This window comes from Carassius gibelio, chromosome B16 (assembly GCF_023724105.1).
Source record: "Carassius gibelio isolate Cgi1373 ecotype wild population from Czech Republic chromosome B16, carGib1.2-hapl.c, whole genome shotgun sequence".
Lineage (NCBI taxonomy): Eukaryota > Metazoa > Chordata > Actinopteri > Cypriniformes > Cyprinidae > Carassius > Carassius gibelio.
The window spans coordinates 31,688,456-31,699,772 of record NC_068411.1 but is presented as its reverse complement, the minus strand read 5'-3'; the positions used below and the strand labels follow the sequence as shown (position 1 = coordinate 31,699,772).

General features: G+C 40.2%; 1 long non-coding RNA gene across 1 annotated transcript; it reads right to left on the bottom strand.

Annotated features, from left to right (window-relative positions):
• Window positions 1–1,673: 1,673 nt before the first annotated feature.
• LOC127975320 (uncharacterized) lies at window positions 1,674–11,002 on the bottom strand. Its single transcript, XR_008157498.1, has 4 exons — window positions 9,092–11,002; window positions 7,844–7,927; window positions 7,597–7,741; window positions 1,674–2,263 (listed from the first exon to the last, which is right to left on the bottom strand). It is a non-coding gene; the product is annotated as an uncharacterized LOC127975320 (long non-coding RNA).
• Window positions 11,003–11,317: the final 315 nt, after the last annotated feature.

Below are 11,317 nucleotides of genomic sequence, written 5' to 3'. Positions count from 1 at the left end.
CCTAACCCTAACTCTAACCTAACCCTAACTCTAACCCTAACTCTAACCTAACCCTAACCCTAACCCTAACCCTAACCCTAACCCTAACCCTAACCCTAACCCTAACCCTAACCCTAACTCTAACCCTAACTCTAACCTAACCCTAACTCTAACCTAACCCTAACTCTAACCCTAACCTAACCCTAACCTAACCCTAACCCTAACCTAACCCTAACCCTAACCCTAACCCTAACTCTAACCCTAACCCTAACCTAACCCTAACTCTAACCCTAACCCTAACCCTAACTAACTCTAACCCTAACCCTAACCTAACCCTAACCCTAACCCTAACCCTAACCCTAACCCTAACCTAACCTAACCCTAACCCTAACCCTAACCCTAACCCTAACCCTAACCCTAACTCTAACCCTAACTCTAACCCTAACCCTAACCCTAACCCTAACCCTAACCCTAACTCTAACCCTAACCCTAACTCTAACCCTAACCTCTAACCCTAACCCTAACCCTAACTCTAACTCTAACCTAACCTAACCCTAACTCTAACCCTAACCTAACCCTAACCCTAACCCTAACTCTAACCCTAACCCTAACCCTAACCCTAACTCTAACCCTAACCTAACCCTAACTAACCCTAACCCTAACTCTAACTCTAACCCTAACTCTAACCTAATCTAACTCTAACCCTAACCCTAACTCTAACCCTAACCCTAATCTAACCCTCTAACCCTAACCTAACTCTAACCTAACCTAACCTAACCCTAACCCTAACCCTAACCTAACCCTAACCCTAACCCTAACTCTAACCCTAACTCTAAACCCTAACCCTAACCCTAACCCTAACCTAATCTAACCTAACTCTAACTCTAACTCTAATCTAACCTAACCCTAACCCTAACCCTAACCCTAACCTAACCTAACCCTAACCTAACCCTAACCCTAACCCTAACTCTAACCCTAACCCTAACCCTAACCCTAAGTTAGGGTTAGGGTTAGGGTTAGGGTTAGGGTTAGGTTAGGGTTAGGGTTAGGTGTATATAGGGTTAGGTTAGGGTTAGGGTTAGGGTTACGCTAGGGTTAGGGTTAGGGTTACCATATAATCTTCACTAGTAATGTATTAAAGACGAGTAGATTAACATTAACATTAGCACACTAATTTAAGCCAATTAATATTAACAACAGAACATTTTAGCGACAGAGGTCACAAGACAGTTTTTAAAATAAGAAAATTATATTTAAATACCCAGCAAAATAGGCTTTTAAATGTCATTGGAACAAGAATTAACATTTTAAAATAAATTTAAAAACCCAGCAAAATAGGCTTTTAAATGTCATTGGGACAGGAATTCACATTTTTAATTAGCTGTCAAGAAAGCTAACTTTAATTCTGAAAACAGCTGTTTATCAGTGAAAGAATCCAAGTATTCAGTTGTGCATTTTCCTCTCGTTGGTTAATGAAATAGACTTTACTATGCCAAATCCAACACCATGTTTATCTGATTGTTGAGTCAAGTACTCACTTCTGTCTGTCAAAATTATTTTTTCTTTAAGACAGGCTGGACTGGTAGCTATTGAAAAGCAGATTGAGAAATTTAGTTAAAACACTGAATTTAAAGAAGTGCTGTGAGACCAGTGAATAATCAAGATTAAAATAGTTAATAAAATAATTAAATTAACCTTTATTTATATAGAGCTTTAAACACAATACATTGCGTCAAAGCAACTGAAAAACATTCATTAGGAAAACAGTGTGTCAATAATGCAAAATGATAGTTAAAGCAGTTCATCATTGAATTCAGTGATGTCATCTCTGTTCAGTGAAATAGTGTCTGTGCATTTATTTGCAATCAAGTCAACAATATTGCTGTAGATGACGTGACCCCAAATAAACAAGCCAGAGGCGACAGCAGCAAGGAACCGAAACTCCATCGTGACAGAATGGAGAAAAAAACCTTGGGAGAAACCATGCTCAGTTGAGGGGTCAGTTCTCCTCTGACCAGACGAAACCAGTAGTTACATTCCAGGCTGCAGCAAAGTCAGATTGTGCAGAAGAATCATCTGTTTCCTGTGGTCTTGTCCCGGTGCTCCTCTGAGACAAGGTCTTTACAGGGGATCTGTATCTTGGGCTCTATTTGTCCTGGTCTCCACTGTCTTCCAGGGATGTAGAGGTCCTTTCTAGGTGCTGATCCACCATCTGGTCTGGATACGTACTGGATCCGGGTGACTGCAGTGACCCTCTGATCTGGATACAGACTGGATCTGGTGGCTACGGTGACATCAGAATAAGAGAGAAACAGACAAATATTAGCGTAGATGCCATTCTTCTAATGATGTAGCAAGTACATAGGGTGTTACAATGTTAGGTAGGTTATTCCAGAGTTTAGGCGCCAAATAGGAAAAGGATCTGCCACCCGCAGTTGATTTTGATATTCTAGGTATTATCGAATTGTCTGAGTTTTAAGAACGAAGCAGACGTAGAGGATTACAATGTAAAAGGAGCTCATTCAAATATTGAGGAGCAAAACCATTCAAGGATTTATAAGTAATAAGCAAGTAAGAATGCTTGCTGCTGCATTTTGGACTAGCTGTAGTTTGTTTACTAAGAGTGCACAACAACCACCCAGTAACGCATTACAATAATCTAACCTTGAGGTCATAAATGCATGGATTCATATTTCTGCATTTGACATTGAGAGCATAGTCCGTAATTTAGGTATAAGTTTGAGATGAAAAAATGCAGTTTTACAAATGCTAGAAACGTGGCTTTCTAAGCAAAGATTGCGATCAAATAGCACACCTAGGTTCCTAACTGATGATGAAGAATTGACAGAGCAACCATCAAGTCTTAGACAGTGTTCTAGGTTATTACATGCTGAGTTTTTAGGTCCTATAATTAAAACCTCTGTTTTTTCCGAATTTAGCAGAAAGAAATAACTCGTCATCCAGTTTTCTATATCGACTATGCATTCCATTAATTTTTCAAATTGGTGTGTTTCACCGGGCCACGAAGAAATATAGAGCTGAGTATCATCAGCATAACAGTGAAATCTAACACCATGTTTCCTGATGATATCTCCCAAGGGTAACATATAAAGCGTGAAGAGTAGCGGCCCTAGTACTGAGCCTTGAGGTACTCCATACTGCACTTGTGATCGATATGATACATCTTCATTCACTTCTACGAACTGATGGCGGTCATATAAGTACGATTTAAACCATGCTAATGCACTTCCACTGAAGCCAACAAAGTGTTCAAGTCTATGCAAAAGAATGCTGTGGTCAATTGTGTCAAACGCAGCACTAAGATCCAATAAAACTAATAGAGAGATACACACACGATCAGATGATAAGAGCAGATCATTTGTAACTCTAAGGAGAGCAGTCTCAGTACTATGATACGGTCTAAATCCTGACTGGAAATCCTCACATATACCATTTTTCTCTAAGAAGGAATATAATTGTGAGGATACCACCTTTTCTAGTATCTTGGACAGAAAAGGGAGATTCGAACAATTCTACAATTAACTAGTTCTTTGGGGTCAAGTTGTGGTTTTTTTGATGAGAGGCTTAATAACAGCCAGTTTGAAGGTTTTGGGGACATATCCTAATGACAATGATGAATTAATAATAGTCAGAAGAGGATCTATGACTTCTGGAAGCACCTCTTTTATGAGATTAGATGGTATAGGGTCTAACATACATGTTGTTGGTTTAGATGATTTAACAAGTTTATACAATTCTTCCCTTTGATTGACTGCATGTACCTTTTGAGGTGAAAACAAGTGTTATTCTTTGACAGAATAATTTAATTTTGAGTCAGATTTCCAGTGTTTTGGTAAAGTTGGTGTGTGCAGAGAAAGATGTGTTCTATTTTGAAATGAAGATTTAGTATATATTTAACAAAATGTGTTTTTGAGAAGAAAATTATCCATTTCGCCAACTGTGTTAGAGCTGAAGATCTTTGCCCGAACCCGACGGGACCCGTCGGGACCCGACGGGTTCGGTCGGGTTCGGTCTTAATTTCTTTCATCTTACGCGGGCTCGGGCCGGGCTCGGGCTTGCGCTCCGGTTTGCGAGGTAAACAAGCGGTCATGTGATGTGTTTCGATTAGCGTGAGAAAGATGCGAAAATGAATGCTGAGCAGGTGTAACGGAGGCTTGCCTCTGGTGATTACGTTTTGGCTAACCCAACTAAAGCAAAGTCTGAGGTGTGGAAAAGTTTTAACCATGCGTATAAAGAGAATAATGAGTGAATAATGACGCACCATCATGACGCACGTGCAGGAGCGCGCTGAAGACATCTACAGTGGATTCAATCATTTTCCTCCACATAAACATGTAGACCTAGCCTAATCTCTGTGAGTAAAGGTTTTTCAAATGATAACTAAATATTCATTGAGTCTTAAATGCATAATGTTGACAGAGTATTTACGCTAATGTTGGCATTATTCTTTTATTAAATAAAGCAAATCCGGCGGAGCCTTTATCTTAATTTCGTTATTGCCAAATACCCATCTTAATTTAAAATTTATCTTAATTTAATTTTTTTTTAAATGACTCGTTTTTATGGGTGCGTTGGTCTATTTATAGGTTAAATGAGCCTATGTCTAGAATGCTGAGATGTTACGATGTGACACAGGACTTATTTTATTTCTTTATTCCAACTTCCAAGTGGTCTAGTCTACGTTAGTTATGAGTAAATTATGTTAAAACATGAATAAATTGCTCATTGTTGGCAAAAGGCAAAAGAGCTGTGTGCGTGCGCACATTTGAATAATGTCGGGCTAAAACGGGTTCGGGCTTTAAAAAAGCTGTCAATCAAAATGTAGTTGTCGGGCTCGGGTCCTGTCGGGCCTAACTTTTAAGGCCCGATTACAGCTCTAAACTGTGTTTTGTAGGTGTGAGTCTGTGTTAAGAGTTTAGAAAAAGTATCTGAAGTATGGTTAAGCGCTTGTTAGCGATTGAAAAAAACTGTAAGAAGCCAAAACTAGATCCTAATTATAGGCCAATTTCAAATCTTCCATTTATGTCTACATTTGTAGAAAAAGTTGTGTCTGCCCAATTGAGCTCCTTCCTGCAAAAAAAAATATCAGTATGAAGAATTTCAGTCAGGTTTCAGTCCCCACCATAGCACAGAAACTGCACTTGTTAAAATTACAAATTACCTGCTTCTTGCATCAGATCAAGGCTGCATCTCATTGCTAGTTTTATTTGATCTTTGCACTGCATTCAACACCATAGATCATGACATACTCATAGATCAATTACAAAACTATACAGGTATTCAAGGGCAGGCTCTAAGATGGTTTAGATCCTACCTGTCCGATCGCTACCAATTTGTTTATTTAAATGGGGAGTCATCTCATTTATCACCAGTAAAATATGGAATGCCACAAGGATCCGTCCTAGGTCCCCTTCTATTTTCGAAATACATGTTGCCCCTTTGGTAATATTATTGGAAAATACGGAATTAGCTTCCACTGTTATGCTGATGATACTCAGCTATATATCTCAACGAGACCAGATTCAACTTCTGAATTATCTAAGCTAACAGAGTGTGTTAAAGATGTAAAAGATTGGATGACCAATAATTTTCTCCTATTAAATTCAGATAAGAGATATTAATTACTGGATCAAAAAATCAGTACACAGAATCTTGTAGATTATAATTTGAAACTAGACGGATGTACTGTTACTTCCTCTACAGTAAAAAATCTGGGTTTTATATTAGACAGCAACTTGTCTATTGAAAATCTTATTTCCCATGTTACAAAAACTGCATTCTTCCATCTTAGAAACATTGTCAAGCTATGAAAAATGTTATCTGTTTCTGATGCAGAAAAGCTAGTTCATGCATTCATGACCTCTAGACTGGTCTATTGTAATGCACATGCACGTTGTCCTGCTTCTTCAATAAACAAGCTACAGGTAGTCCAAAATGCAACAGTTAGAGTCCTTACCAGGTCAGTGAAATATGATCATATTACCCCAATTTTACAGCCTCTGCACTGGCTACCTATTAAATTCCGTATAAGTTTCAAAAATTATCATTACTTACCTATAAGGCCCTAAATGGTTTAGCTCCTGCGTACCTAACTAGATTTCTACCACGTTACAATCCATCACGCTCCCTAAGGTCACAAAACACTGGACTTTTGTTTGTTCCTAGGATAGCAAAGTCCACTAAAGGAGGTAGAGCTTTTTAACATTTGGCTCCCAAACTCTGGAATAGCCTTCCTGATAATGTTAAGGGTTCAGACACACTCTCTTTGTTTAAATCTAGATTAAAAATGCATATCTTTCGCCGAGCATTCGAATAATGTATCTCTTAAATTGTGAGTGTAGTTGCATCTGATCAAATGCACATTCTTATTCTTTAGCTTGGGTTAAACTAATTCATTTTACTTTGTTGGAACAGCAGCTATGCTAATTATGTCTCTATTTGTTTCTGTGTTTTCCCATGGGATTTAGCTCCAGTCTGGATCCAGAACACCTGAGAAGAGATGTTGTCAACCCTCAGAGGGCCTTAGATGATGCTAACCCTCAAACAACATACAGAACTAACAAATATTGCTACAAGTGTGATTATAATATAATAATTGCTATTAATGGTGTTCATGGTCTGGTTGAATACGTCTTGTATTAATTTATCTGAAAATTCCTGTCATATGCACAGAAACTGACAGTCACCACTTATAAGATACTACGAAATATTGTAGACACCTTAAAGTTGGGCGGTTTTCCCGGCTGGTGTCTGCCCTATAATGCTCGTGTGTGTGCTGAGCAGCTGCAGACATCAGTTTATCTCACCGCTCTGAAAGTGATTCCAGTGATAATGTTCCTCATTGTTATTGTTATAGTTGTGGTGTGAACACTATTACTAAAACTTTATGGTTAAAGTTATTAGTGTGGAAGGACCTTAATGCTGGAGTGAATGCATCACAACACAATTGTCCGTCTGTCGGCTGCTGTAGGGCCACACTGGACCACTGGACGTCTTCTCTCCATAGAAGTGCTATAGAACAGTGCTGTGTGTGTGTGTGTGTGTGTGTGTGGTGAGAGTGATTTGAACAAGTACAACACGTTCCTGGATCAATATCCTCAGAATCAGAAAGAGCTTTATTGCCAGGTGTGCTTGCGCAAACAAGGAATTTGTTTTAGTGACATAATCTTCCAGTACAAAGAGACAGCAACAACACACAGACAAAAACAAAATAAATAAATAAATATAAATAGACAAATATTAAAAAAAAATATATAGAAAAATAAATGAATTGTATGAACAGTTGGGCAATAGATGATGTCCTTGATCCTGGAACATCATTCCAATCAACCAACCAGAATTGAGGGATAACTTTTTATGAAATGTCAGTTTTAGGCTTACAATCAGGATTAGGTGCTTCTACACTCTTGTTAATCAGCTATCATTTCCCTCTAAGTTTAGGAATAAATTATGGGTTAGGTTAGGTTTAGGGGTAGGGATTTTGTTAAATCTGTATTTTTGGACAGTAATGTTGATCCAGGAACATGTCTTACTTGGCAAAATCACGGCGACCATGTGTATATGTATGAGTGTGTGTTTGTGTGAGTGTATGTGTACCTGGTCTGGAAGGTGAGGTGGTGTGTCAGATCTTCATCCATGTTCAGCAGCGCCTCCTGGTGGCCGCAGCCGTGAATGAGCGGTGTGTCTCTGTGACCCAGATTCCTTTTTCTCCACATGAACCAGAACCGGATCTGGCAGGTGACTCCACATCATGAAGAGAGGACTGAATACAACCTGAACACTCACGCAGCAGCAGTCCATGAGATGAACGTGTGTATGTGTGTGTTTGTGTGTGTGAACTCACCACTCTCTGCTGCATGTGTGTATCTGGCTCCAGCAGGATTTGTGTGCAGCAGACACGCAGCAGTGATCCATTACAACAGGGCACCTGCACACACACACACACACTTGTTACAACACCCTGATGGTTTGGCCTGTAATCTGTAATTTCCTGTGCTTCAACACAGCAGCTGATGTTGCTCATTCAGTGAGTCTCTGGACAGGAAGTGCAGGGGTGGACACAGGAAGAACAAACAATCCATCGTCTCACAGCACAGTCCCATCAGACTCAGACGTGATGGGATGATCATGTGTATTAAAGCTCTGCTTGTTCCAGTTACACTAATGGTGCCACTGACTGAGGGTCATTCACTCTGATTACTGATGATTAAAACAGGTACCTGTTTACCGAACACTAATCATTCTGCTTCTTAAATCAATACAGTCTGCTCACAGTAGGTCTCATTCACTAAGCATGAGTACACACAAATTTGTGCATGAAACCTGTGTACAAACGTTTTCACAAGCAAATCATGATTCACTAAAACATTCTAAATTTAAGAAAAATATAGGAACAGCTGAAAGCAAATGTAAAGCTCTGTAAATTGGGATTGTATAAAAAATGTATTATTGTGTATGAACTGATTTTGAGAACGACACACTTGGCATTGCTCAAAGATCCAGTGTGACTGCATCTGTAGACAGCAAGCGTCATATGGGATTGAGTGGAGTATCTTTGATGAGAGCGATGAAAGGCTGTAAAGGAAAGGTTGTGTGGTAAGCCCTTATATGGAGAATGTGTGGGCGTGTTTTATGCAAATGACTAAACTCTTGCATGTGGCCACTCATTTACAATACTTCAGATTCACTATCATTAAGATGAGGTTAAGAACAAATGCATGTGTGTACGCACGTGTTGAGATTGTGCAAGTCCGAATGTGCATATAAATACGAATAATCTATGCCATTGTTATTGAATGAGAGCCAGTGATCCATCTGTTTACAGATTTTTGACAGCGATTCGCCTGCACCACAGAGCTGCTGTGTTTGTTGCTGTGATCCAGACAGACGTCTCAGGCTGACCGTCCTAACCCGTGTAGTGCTGTACCTGCCACAGCTCAATGCACTGATGCAGGAAATTACACACCAACTACCTGCCACAGATGATCGGCTGACAGAGAGAGAGAGAGAAAGAAAGAGTGTGATGGAGCGAGTGACTCTGTGTGTGTGTGTGTGTGTGTGTGTGTGTGTCAGAGTGTGAGTGTGTGTGTACTTGTTTCTGGACTCCTGTGAGCTGTTCTCCTCTGACCAGATGAAACCAGTAGTTCAATTCCAGGCTGCAGCAAAGTCAGATTGTGCAGAAGAATCATCTGTTTCCTGTGGTCTTGTCCCGGTGGTCCTCTGAGACAAGGTCTTTACAGGGGAGTCAACACTGGAGGGTTCAGCCCAGTGCCAGTTCCCCCAGCCCTCAATGCAGATGTTCAGCAGCTAAAACACACACAGTGTCAGCAAATGACTGACAACATCTACTAATTTACTGGCCACAAATATTAATTTTACTGGCCTGAACGGCTGTATTTGCAATTTGTTAGTAATGTTAGTAATGTTAGTTTGGTTGAGAGTGAAAGCTGCTTCTCTCATACAGGAGAAATTTAAGCCCTTATAAATGTAAACATTCAAAACACTTTTTATTTCACAGAACAAGAGCAATGTTAGCATTCTGGCGAGTTTCTTTTCTGCTGTTCATCACACATTAACCCTGTTTGTCAGATTGAGACTCATCTGGCAGCACTTGATCCACATTTTAACAAAAACACACAGGAGAGACAGACAGGACTAGCACGTACACAACGATAAAACACTGATACATTTGTGTTCATTAGATCCTAATTTTCAAAACAAACTGAATAATGATATGGGTATGACACAGGTATTATAAGGAGAGGGTGACTTATGAGGACATAATCCATGTCCCCATTTCTCAAAACACTTATAAATCATACAGAATGAATTTTTTTGAGAAAGTAAAAATGCAAAAAAAGTTTCCTGTGAGGGTTAGGGTTAGGTGTAGGGTTGGTGTAGGGCCATAGAATATAGAGTTTGTACAGTATAAAAACCATTACACCTATGGGATGAACACACTTTACACAAAAACAAACGTGTGTGTGTGTGTGTGAGAGTGTTGGCAGTGTGAACTCTTGTTTATCATTCATGAATCTGAAGTCTGACAGAGAGCCTGTTGGGTCAGAATGAGATCACATGACACTTTGAACTCCTGAGCACCGCTCGAACTGTAAAGTCAAACAAATTAGTATTGCAGGTCAAGGCGTGCAGTGACCGCGGTCAGGCCTGATCCTCGTGCTTTGCCAGCTGTTTGAAGATGGATTCCGTTACGAAAACACGACCAATCAAAGGCTGAAGTAAATTTGACAAGATCTTCTTCCTCCAGAGAGCTGCTGAGTGGAAATAACATACTTTCTCAGATCTCTGTGCTGTATTACTCATCGGGAAGTGACGGCCCGAGCTCCTAAATCCTCTTTATTTCTACAACAGCCCATTTTCTAGTGCCTGTGGCCGAGTGTGACCTTTGGGAGCAGCCATAACAGCGGCCTAGCCTGACTACGTCAGACTTCCTACTTCCGCTCAATTTCATTTCGCTTCTGTACTCAGTCTAAAACAGGGTCAGAGCTTTCTGTTTGCCACCAGTCTGGAAACAGCCGGGCCAATCAACGAACAGAGGGCGGGCTGAGAGCAGTGACGTAGATGCTAAGCGCAGAGTTTTAAATTGTAGGTTAGAGAAATCGAAAACCGAAACGACCGCGGAAATGGGAAATGAGACACGGGATGCAATTCGCTCTGTTATGGAGAACATTCAACTCTTTTTCAAACTGAAGCCAGAACAAGAAGAGTGTTTAACAACAGGTTTACAGTGGAAGTTCAATCATAGATTTGAGTTCAATGCATGATGTCTGTGCTTCGATGCGGCTGTACAGGCGCATAACATACGTCATGACCAAACGTATCTGATTGGCTTACGGGTAACCAATGATTTTAAACTTCAGACAAGCGCCCCCAAGCGAGAGAGAAAACACTTCTCTATTATGCCATTCCAGACTCTGTCTACGAAGCAAAGTTAAGTAGCAGAGTCTGGTATTACCAGGCTAACAGCGGCCCTCGCCTCACATCAAACGCTGGCCGCCACATGCTTTTGAGTTCAACTTCATGACAATCACCAAACTGAACACGCAAAACACACGCAAGAGACACTGCGACCTGAACTAAATGTCGACAAACTTAAGGGCATCAAACACCTAGACTGACACTGAACATCTTACAGAGGAAATGTGTGCTGATGTTATATTAGTGTTTTTGCTTTAACACTGGAGCATTGAACTGCATTAAAGTTGCTAACATTCACCGGTTTGACGTTTCTGAGTGCAGATATTCACACATAGCTGCATAATCACAGAATCCAGCACAAACACACAGCTTTCACACA